The 10,655-nt window shown below is 42.2% G+C and overlaps 1 long non-coding RNA gene across 2 annotated transcripts; it reads right to left on the bottom strand.

Moving 5' to 3' along the window:
* On the bottom strand, nucleotides 1–2,549 carry LOC104951795 (uncharacterized). 2 transcript variants are annotated; one of them, XR_799056.1, is made up of 4 exons: nucleotides 1,972–2,549; nucleotides 1,794–1,871; nucleotides 707–778; nucleotides 1–67 (listed from the first exon to the last, which is right to left on the bottom strand). It is a non-coding gene; the product is annotated as an uncharacterized lncRNA (long non-coding RNA). The 2 variants fall into 2 exon arrangements; XR_799055.1 differs by having other exon boundaries at nucleotides 1–64.
* Between the last annotated feature and the right edge of the window lie 8,106 nt (nucleotides 2,550–10,655).

Below are 10,655 nucleotides of genomic sequence, written 5' to 3'. Positions count from 1 at the left end.
TCCTCAACAGCTGCAGGGGGCTCTGTTAGCTCGGCTGGGGGGGGCTCACAGGGGGCGGAGGGTTCTGCTAGTATAGTGGCAGAGTTACATAATGACCTCTGATATGCACAAGAGATATTATCTACAATATGCATTCAATGGTAACAACAGATTACTATTGACCCTATTTTACCATGCTTTTGTTTTTAAGGGGACAATATATATTTTTTAACTAGTCCGAATCGAGAAAGCTGCAGCAGCTATATGAGCTGCAATGTAATCACTTGTGGCAAGAGTGTTGTTACATGCGTCTGACATAATTATGCAAAAGGTCCCTTGTGAGAAATAAATGTTTGTCATTGTGTCATGTGACTTGTAGCCGAAAAGACAGCAATGAAAAACTCCTCTGCAGGGTCCTTTCCATAAAGTTGTGAGACACTAATAAAAAGGAATCTGAACTCTTCAGTGGCAAAAACAATTCATTTTAGAGTACACACATTGAACTCTGTATTGCAGACAGCTTAATGGCTGCAATCTGCTAAATTGTTGTCCCCATTAGAAAAATTGGGTTGAAGTTGAAATAAACCCTTAGTTACTCTTTAACTGAGCTGTAGTGTTATCTACTGCACAGACTGGCGTCAAATGGGAAAGCAGAAGTGTAAATGGCACCTCGTCATTTTTTTAATAAATGAATTAGATCAGAGTTTCCTCTCATCTCATGTCTTACCCTCCTCCACTACAGGAGCAGCAGGGGGTTCAGCTGCCTCCTCTGGGGGGGCTTCTACCACTGGCTCTGCTGCTGTTAGGGCAATCAATAGTACGGGTTAGATTATTAAAGAGATTATTAAAAAGGGGAGGACCGTCGGGATACATGCACTTCCTCCGCTTCACCCTGGGAACATTAGGCAGAGCATGCACACTAGTAACAAGTGGAAGCTGCCCGATGTGTGGGTGACCTCTACAGAGACGTACATCGAGAAGAGTAAGGAGTTATAACTTCTGTACGTTTTTTTTCCCTCTGCTGTAAAGACTTTTTACCCCTGAGACACAGCATTACAAAAACAATATGTTTAGAGGTAAAACACAATATCCACCTTAAAGGGCAACTTCCACTTATAAACAATATTATCAATTAAAGTTAGTTTGGAAACAATCTTAAGAGGAAGGAATACATTCTAAATCACAAATATAACAAAGCCAACAGGAGCCAAGATATTTGTAATAAATACTGAAAATTCTAACGACTATATCCCACAAAAACATTTCAGAACGAGGTGAGTGCGTGAGTGTCCAAAGATCTACTGAAACTGAAAAGGGTTAAGGTTAGAGGATGTATCACTAAATACAAAGTGATACATGCACGAAGAGGGCACAGTCAAAGTTCATGCAATCAACTGCAGCTGCCTCCTGTATAAAACATCCTTAACAAATACTCATGTGTGTTAAGTTAACTTTTATCATTATCAGTACCCAAACAGTGTAAACATAAAAGAAAACAGGCAGGGAGAAGATCTGTAATGAGGGATGAATACTAAAACAATACACAGGAGAGAAGGTGTTTGAAATTAACAAAATGGGAAATAGTGTCAGTGTCTGCACCGAGGTCGAGGTTCATGCAGCCTCCTGTATAAACATCCTTAACATGTTACTCGTGTGTTAACCTTTATCATTATCATTACCCAAACAATATAAAAACACAAAACAGTCAGGGAGAAGAGCTGTAATGAGGGATAAATACTAAAACAATAAAATAGGAGAGAAGGTGTTTGAAATGGGAAAAGCGCTTCCCCGCTCCGTCCTCTCGTTGGTCTTACCGCTCTCTGCCACAGCTTCAGGCTGAGGCTCGGCGGGCTCTGCTGCGAAGCTTTCTGCTGCTGCCGCTGCTGTAGGTTCTGTTAGTGTAACCGGAGCAACAACCGGTTAAGAGAAAACAAACCCTCACAGGCGGTAAATGTACTGGTTCCATGCAGAGATCTGACTGAGGCTGCTTACCGCTCTCCTCAACAGCTGCAGGGGGCTCTGTTAGCTCGGCTGGGGGGGACTCAGAGGGGGCGAATGGTTCTGCTAGTATAGTGGCAGAGTTGCATAATGACTGGTGTGAATTACTGATAATATTGTTAGGACATCTTTACAGGGTAACTTGAATATTTTTTTAACGTAGCCCCTATAATTTTTGTGTTTCAGTGACAATGTTTTAAATTTGTCCAATATTGCGCAAGGAATGCTGCAGTCGCTAAATGACCTGCAAAGTCATTTCACAGGGCATTGTTTTTATATGTATATGAAAACATTTTGAAAACGACCCAACAGATAATTAACTTTTTTTAAGTTTTGACTTGATTGGGTCTGTTTGTGGTGGTGTCATGTGACTTGTTGCTGGGGAAAACCGCAGTGAAAATGTGAGTGAAAATTGAAGCAAAGGGTTCTGGTTTTCTTAGAGTTTGTTAACGTACAGAAAGATGGCTAAGTATATAGCTGCTTTCAACAATGTGAGAGAGTGTGAGATTTCAGTGCGAGACTTCTCTAAACAAGAGGGTGCGTTCACACCTGCCTTGGAGAGTCCGGTTGAATCGAACCCTGGTGCGTTTAGCCGCTTGGTGCGGTTCATTTGGGTCGGTGTGAACACAATCCGAGACCTCTCAAGTGAACTAAACAACCGGACTCTGGTCCGCTAAAATAGGTGGTCTCGGAGCGCTTGCTTGCGAACTCTGGAGCGATTCATTGCTGGTGTGAACACAGTCCGCACCAAAACATAGGAAGCGTAGTATTTACATGTCACANCTTCAGAGGTGTGGCCGCCGGCGAGCTGGAGATGGTGCATTATTCCCTTTTCGTTTCCAGGAGGCTGGAGGAGGTGGAGGAGTCTGGAGAGGCCGTGTAGCAGCTGCACCTTGCAGCCATTTACGTATATCCATACTATTACTGTCCGACAGTCCGAGCATTAAGCTTCGTCTTCCAATGACTTGCTAATTAGCGCGAAATTTTTTTTAATTAATAACAACAAATCAAAAATTCCCGGGGTCATGGTCAAGAAACACACCAGATTCACCAGTGAGCACCACCTCAGGCGGTGTTTTTTTATTTATATTCTTTTATTTCTGATTTATTTCACACAAAAAGATTTAGTGGAAACGTTTTTTCATTATAAATATGATTAATAAAATAATTTAAAAAACGGCAAAGTGGCAGGGCTTGCCTGGGCCTGGCAGGGGGGGCACAGTGACTCATTTGGGGGCATGGCCGCGAATACCCACCCATACGCCGACCCTGGGTGGTTCACACCTGGCCTTGTATAGTCCGGTTGAATCGAACCCTGGTGCCGTTTAGCCGCTTGGTGCGGTTCATTTGTCGGTGTGAACACAGTCCCGATACCTCTTAAGTGAACTAAACAACCGGACTCTGGTCCGCTAAAATAGGTATCTCGGAGCGTTTGCTTGCGAACTCTGGAGCGGTTCATTGCTGGTGTGAACGGCAGTCTGCACCCAAAACATAGGAAGCGCAGTATTTAGGTGTCAGTAATCCCAAATCACCCCTCGATCCCCTACCTCCTCCGTTGACGGAGTGAACTCCCGTCGTAGCCACCCCGCAGCGCTCCAACGGAGGACTCCCTCCGCCAGAGGAGGGCAGTAAATCAGCAAGCAGCTTTTGGGACGCCTCCCCTCTCTCCGGCAGAAAACAGAAATGCCGTAACTGTAAAACAACGGTCCAAAATCAGCATCTCTTCGACAAAAAGTTTAAATGCATAACTCAAATAAAAATCCAAACCATCTTTCATGTGATTTCAAAGCTCTTTTAGTTTAAACCTGATGTTTATAAGCTTCTATTTTGCAACAGTCGTTAAATTACCACAACATTTATAATAAAATGCACACATTACCTATTTTCTAGACTAAACACAGGTATGATCCTAAGTTAAAAACATATTGAGGTTATCATGAGGTTGTTAACATCACACGTTTATCAGTGGAGTTTTGCTGAACTACTTGTAAAAACAGCTGTTTCCTGACAAGACACCACACAGTTGAGACGGATCACGCTAGAGACCGTTCTCAAGTCAGCACCGCTGCAGACTCGCTTGTTTGAGGGCTTGATGAGCCCACTCCCCTCACACCGCTCCCACACTCGTTGCTTTGAACAGCCCTCAATATTGCGGACCCTCGCTGTGACGCGCAAACGGAGTGGTAGGGTGTAGGGGGCGGTTTGGGAATGGCACCTTTTGTGTCACAAGAACGCGGATATCTTTCAAAGAAGCGAGGTATCTAGATCGCATGAAGGTGTTCCTTTCCCCATGAGACCAAGTCGCGCACATTATCCCGCTTATTAGCATGGCCAACATCTAACAAACATACTCTCAATATTAATTTAAATGCTTTGAGGATTAGAAAATGATTTTTTATTGATTAAAAAAATAGTTGCTATGATTTAAATTGACATGCATCCCTGAGAAAAATAGTCCGTTGTTACTGTTTGAACTAACGTAGCAACGGCAGGAACTGCTTATCGATAGCGTTTTGAGGAGCTTTTGATTAGCCGATTGAAAAACACGTTGCCTTGCTTAAAAGTAAGGCACAATTCATTATGTCAAACCTTTGGAAAGTATCTATATATCCCTGCCCTAATGCCAAAGTAACTGGCAACTGGAATATGTGTCGCGTTGATGTACTAATTTAAATTGACATGCATCCGCTAAGAAACATAGTCCGTTGTTACTGTTTGAACTAACGTAGCAACGACAGGAACTGCTTCGATAGCGTTTTTGAGGAGCTTTTTGATTACAGATTTGAAAACATCGTTGCTTGCAAACTGCATGCAGTTTGCTTTTCAGCCAAACTGTATACAGTTAAATCGAACGGACTTCTTTGTGCAGATGTGAGCGTCCTTAACAACGGTCAATAAATCCTTGACAGCGGTCTGTCTGTTCTGGATTAACAACGTGTCACGTGTTCTGAATTGACCAATCAGAATAGAGTATTCAACAAAGCCATGTAATAATGTTTTTTAACGGACGTTGTCTGATTATATAATCATATGCCGGGCCGCTAGTGTCTGTTGATCTCCAGATTAACAGCAGCATGAGAATAACCTGCCGAAAGTGCCGATGCTCCATGGCGGAGGCTCCGCTAGAAATTGCCGGGATTTGCGTTTTCACCCCCTTAATGTCTGACCAATGGTTGAACAGAATTTCCGAGAACATGACTTGTGTTTAAAGTTTATAGTCCGTTTGAGTTTTGCCCGTGTGAACGCAAACCGAACCTTCTGAAAAATGAAACAATGTAACAAACTGTGGTCTGGTGCGCACCAGAGAGCGGACTATTAGGTGTGAATGCACAACCGTTAAAACACAGACTATAGCAATTTCACGTTAAAAATCTGTGTTTCCCAAAAGCCAGAAGCTAAAGGCTGAGTTTGCTCAGCTTGTTTCTCTGTAAACTTCATTTGGTTAAAAGTTGAGTTAAAAACTACCAAGATCTAAAAGGTGTATAGAATTGTATGGTAAAAATCTGTTACTAAAACTTAATAAAATGTAAATGTATGACAGCTTCTGGCAGACAACCAGAGAAAATGTATAGTTTGGATAATGTAAGTACACAACTCAACAAAAAATGTAACAATAATTCAAACAAATTTTAGTCAGTAAACATTGCACATTGTCTTTAATGTTATAAACGCTTCCATTGTCTTAAAAAAACTGTACTTAAATTACATTTGTTCGCCATCATTTTTGTTGACAAAGCCAAGAGTGCCCCCTGGTACTCACATGACAGCACCACAGGAACTTGGGGTCCTTGATGAGAGCCTGCTCGGTCAGCTTCTTGTGGAACAGCTCGTACACCTCTGGCTCCAGACACTCCCGCAGCTGAAGCACAAAACACAACAACACAACGTACAACTCAATCCCTGGAGGTAGCAAGAACCAAAGAAGTGTAAAAGTTAGTTCTTGAAGATGAGCTGGGGATGATATTTTACAACACATTTTATAGAACTTGAAAAGTTTATTTGTCATTTGTTATTTCAGTCAGAGAAAACAACTGTATAATGTCTTCTCTGTCTGTGAAGCAGCTTTGTTTACTCGGAGAAAAAAAAAAACCTGATCACGAAAAGAGAGAAAAGTCATCATGTTTTTTAACTTTTGGGCTCATAACAGAAAGCCTGCATTACAAACTGGGGGGTATGGGTTTCCACAGTTGAAGGTATTTACAAGGCAGCAAAGATCTAAGAAAAGATGCCATCAACAAGCATTACGGTAAGTGTAGGACCTTGAATTTTTATGGGGGCTTAAATTAAGAATATGTACTATTTGCTGCTTCTACTTATAACTCTATTGAAGTATTTGCAACAGAAAATAACAACTTAATAACCAGTATTTTTTTTGTTTTTTTAACAATCATCTTGCGAACAGTACTTCATATGTGACAATGAAGTTATGATGACCAACGTTTGCCATGACAAAATGGTACCCATTATAAAATAAATAAAAGTAATTTCAGAGCCGAACAACTCTACATTAGTCCTGGAGATTCCCCCCTGAGCCAGGACTGAAATATTACTAAGCAAGTCCAAGCTTCACTCGCATGTCAATAACCTGAATATTAAGCTCTTAAAGCAGTGTGAGAGTACGGGTGCAGCAGCATGACAGAACCTATTGATGCAACAAGCTGTTAAACATTACAGATAAAAGGTGTATGTCACAAATATATGCATCATCCATTGCTGCCTCTTGAGCTAAACAGTTTACATCCCCCCAGATTACTTGTGTAACACCCTTAGGAACTTCTAAAAGCAAGGCAGTGGAAGATCTGAGAGTTTTATTTGGGATGTAACCTTATAGGCAGTCACTGATATATGAAGGTGCTTGATTATGATTTCTGTATATAGTCTACTTACTACATCTGCATTACTTGCACATTGGCATGTATTATATATATGTATGTTGCATTGTTGGGGGAACCTGGGAACTGGGATTTTCACCATCTACACTGTAGCTACTGTGCATGTGACAATAAAACCTTTGAAACTTGATGTGTAAAATATCTCAAAAGTAAGTGTGAAGTTTTGAATGAATGCTGACCAATAGCGAACTTTTTTGACACTGTAAACCTCCATAGAGGAAGCTATCATATTAGCTGTGTAACACCCAGTGGCGAACCGTCAGGGCCTTCAAGGTATTCAGAGAATACCCTGGAACACCCAGATAAAACAAACAAAAAATCGATTTAATTATATGAATAAAATTTAATAAAATGTATATAAAATGAATGAGAATCGTACCTGTGTTGTTGATCTGTAACATTACAGTGTTACGTTGATTTGTTTGTCCTTCTCGGACCATGCACTACGCATTTCAGTGGTTTTGTGTTAGAAAAGAAAGCAACCAATCAGATCTTGTTCTGGGTCTTGGTAGAATATCCTTCAACCAAGGTATTCTACATCCTTGATCGAATGCCCTGGCGGCGGCGTGTGTGTGTGTGTCTACAGAAGGTCCAGTTGTGATAGACACGGTTCGCCACTGGTAACACCAAACTTGCTCTGCTGGAGAATGACATGACTCGGAGAATGACATCCCCACATAATAGTCACGGTCTGCAGTCATTCATCTGCACATTGCATTTCATACCTGTATGTCCAGGGTGGAGAAGTAGCTGTTGAGGTGCTCCGGGTCGTTGATGTCGGGCTCCCAGCAGACGGGACACACCATGTCTCTGATGTGTTTGTCCCTCACAGCGATGGTGAAGTGCTGCTGGAAACATCCACAGCACACAGAACACTGACAGGACGTCAGGGATTGCATCTGAAGGAAGAGAGGGAGAAAGGAGGAAAGAACTTAAGATACAGTAACACTGCAACACTCGTACAGACATTCACTGTGTTCCAGATACATTTGACTGGGGGGGCAGTGATAGGGCCAATAATTGAATGAGAGGTGCACATTTAATATGGGAAAAAGGAGACAAAGATAGTGGTCAAGATACTAACATTTTTAGTTTAGTATAAAGTCATGGTGCATAAAAAAACATAAAATACCCTTATTTTATTTTATTTCTTAATATTTGTTGGCATTTGTTTTAGTCAAAAAATGTGTTTCAGTTAGTTAAGATTTGTTCAATTACATTACTGAAAAAAAGAAAAACATCCCTGTTAACTTTGGCCTAGGTTAGAGCACATAATTGGTTGCAACACTTTCATAAAATGCAAGAACATAGGTATATACTTTTGGAGGGGGGGCCACAGGGTCCGAAGCTCAGTGTTACACTGGCCCCTGTGGCCCCACTCCGAGACCCGCCCAGGAGTGTGTCAGTACCTTGCTGTGGGGGAACACAGACAGGCAGATGGGACACTCTTTAGCCAGCACTCTCCGGATGAACTCCCTGTCGTGGGACTCTCTCACAGCCTGCACTACATCCTCCAGAGAGTAGGTTGCGCTGTGCTCCAGGAGCAGGGACAGAGCCAGCTCACAGCGGCCCCAGCTGGGGAGATTGTACACGGCCAGTAACCTCCGACATATGCGCTGGAACAGAATTTTTTTTCAGAAGAATCCAACAAGATGTCAAAATATCACAAAGGTTTTAGTTCATAGCAACACCAGTTAAAATCCATGATTCGTGATAACATTAAATGATAAGACGGTTAAAACCAAAACAATAAATCACATGTACTTCACCACACACTTCCTTATACTGTTTTGCATACTGTATTATGTAAGGAAGATTCCAAAGTAAAACAGATTCACCAGACCAACAATGTCAGAGCTCTCTTCGCTGTCAGTACAAAGTATGTAGATATAACTACGGAACTAAAAAAAATAGATTAAAAAAATAGCTGCTGGTACTGACTCATACAGTATATTGCACATTTTAAGTTTAAGGTATAGGGTTAGGGTTAGTAAACTTCTCTACTTCAAACAATTATACATGGTAACATTTTAACAAACTAGCAAAGCTTATATTAGCTAATGACATAGGCGAGTGATGCTCAGGGGTTAAATGGGTGCCGACCAGCTGTATTCACATATGTATTTGGGGATCGAGACTGTTCCATCGCTGCCCCCTCCCTCGGGAAATCTCTGGTTAAACACATCCGGGACTGCATCAAAGGGTCTTTATTCAAATCTCAAATGAAAATTATTTGAATGTGTAAGGAATACTGTGTGATTTATATTTTTCATAAATAGTTTTTTGTGGGTCCAAACACATTTTCTGGCCCAATGTTTTTCCTGTTCTCACCTGTTTGTCGGGGTGTTGGATGTCTACGGGAGGCTCGGGCTTGTCACTCCAAATGTGTTTGTGGAAGGACTCCAGAAGGGGCCTCTGCAGCAGGGCCAGGGCCCCCCTCACCTCCCCCCCACTCTGCCTCAGAGCCTCATGACAAAGAGCCTCATCATTGAAGCCCAGTGCACTCAGCTCCTTCACCTGAGGGTGGGGCGAAGAAGAAAATTATGCCAACTCTAAACAAAGGACAGATTAAATATGATGGTGCATTTCTAAGCTTCCTTCATGTGTCACCTTGGAGAGTCTATCCCTCAGAGCCTGTCTGGCAGCCCTCTCAGTGTCGCCCCCTGCTGTCAGCCAGGCCTGTTTTGCCTCTGCTCGAGACAACTGGACAACACCTTCATTTTCTGCAGGCTCCACCTCTTTCCCAGCATCCTCAGCATCACAGGGCCTGCTCTGTATCAGAGAAGAGTCACTAGGTTTGCGGTTGAATAGTCAGTTTTACTTAGGAACCTCCCTAACGGAGTTAAATGACCCAGAAGTACCTCAGTGGCAGCCATGATAAGAGCCGTTCGAATTCTCTAGATCAGGGGCAGAGCCGGCCCGACCCATTAAGCGACATAAGCGGCAGCTTAGGGCCCCACAGCCACTAAGGGGCCCCCTAGCAAAAAATTATAATAATTTTTTTTTTAAAAACAATTAAATGAAAAAAAATCTCATTACACCGTCGCCGTGATAAGTATCTTTAATAAATTGTGTTAATATGCCTAGGCCTACTCTCAAAGTCATGTATTATATTATTGAGTCAATAATATAATACATTCACCGTGCTTTACCTGCACCTCATCATGACACAAGAGAGGACGGCAGGATTGTAATTTCCCGTGTTCAGTGAATTCAACAGAGGCAAGACACCAGGCCAACCAGAAAGTTGAATGGAGATAAACATCTGTCTTATTGGCCAACACACTCTCACTCCATAATCGTCCAGGAGCGACGTTTGGTCAGGGTCCCGTGGCGTGCAGTTGTGACGCTCCTAGGCTCCTTCAGCTTCATAAAGGGACGCAAATAGCTTTTAACTGATTGCAATGTATTCCCATCTGCAGCGGGATTTGACGCTCATGGAAGCACGGCATTCGTTTGTGTCGGCTGCCCTTAAAGGCAATGTGAGCGTCCATTCCCATTGGATAACGGAGAATTGTACACCCGGAAGTAAGTATTCCCCTTACTGTCGATTGATTTTACAGTGATATCTGCACTACTCATCGACTAAAAAACACCAGATTATCTTTGTTAATTACACAACATTGATTGGTTTAAATTGTGTGCAATGCTTTTGTATTTTTCCCCTTCGATTCGGAGAAACAAATATTTTTTCGGAGTAAAGGATGGCAGAAGACACTACACTACCCAGAATCCCCAGCTATCGTTTAGGACTACACCTTGTGCTCTGTTTGACAAACCCCTTTT

Source organism: Notothenia coriiceps, unplaced genomic scaffold, assembly GCF_000735185.1.
Source record: "Notothenia coriiceps isolate Sejong01 unplaced genomic scaffold, NC01 NC01_scaffold00019163, whole genome shotgun sequence".
Taxonomy (NCBI): Eukaryota; Metazoa; Chordata; class Actinopteri; order Perciformes; family Nototheniidae; genus Notothenia; species Notothenia coriiceps.
The sequence above is the reverse complement of the archived record's forward strand: the minus strand, read 5'-3'. Positions and strand labels throughout refer to the sequence as shown.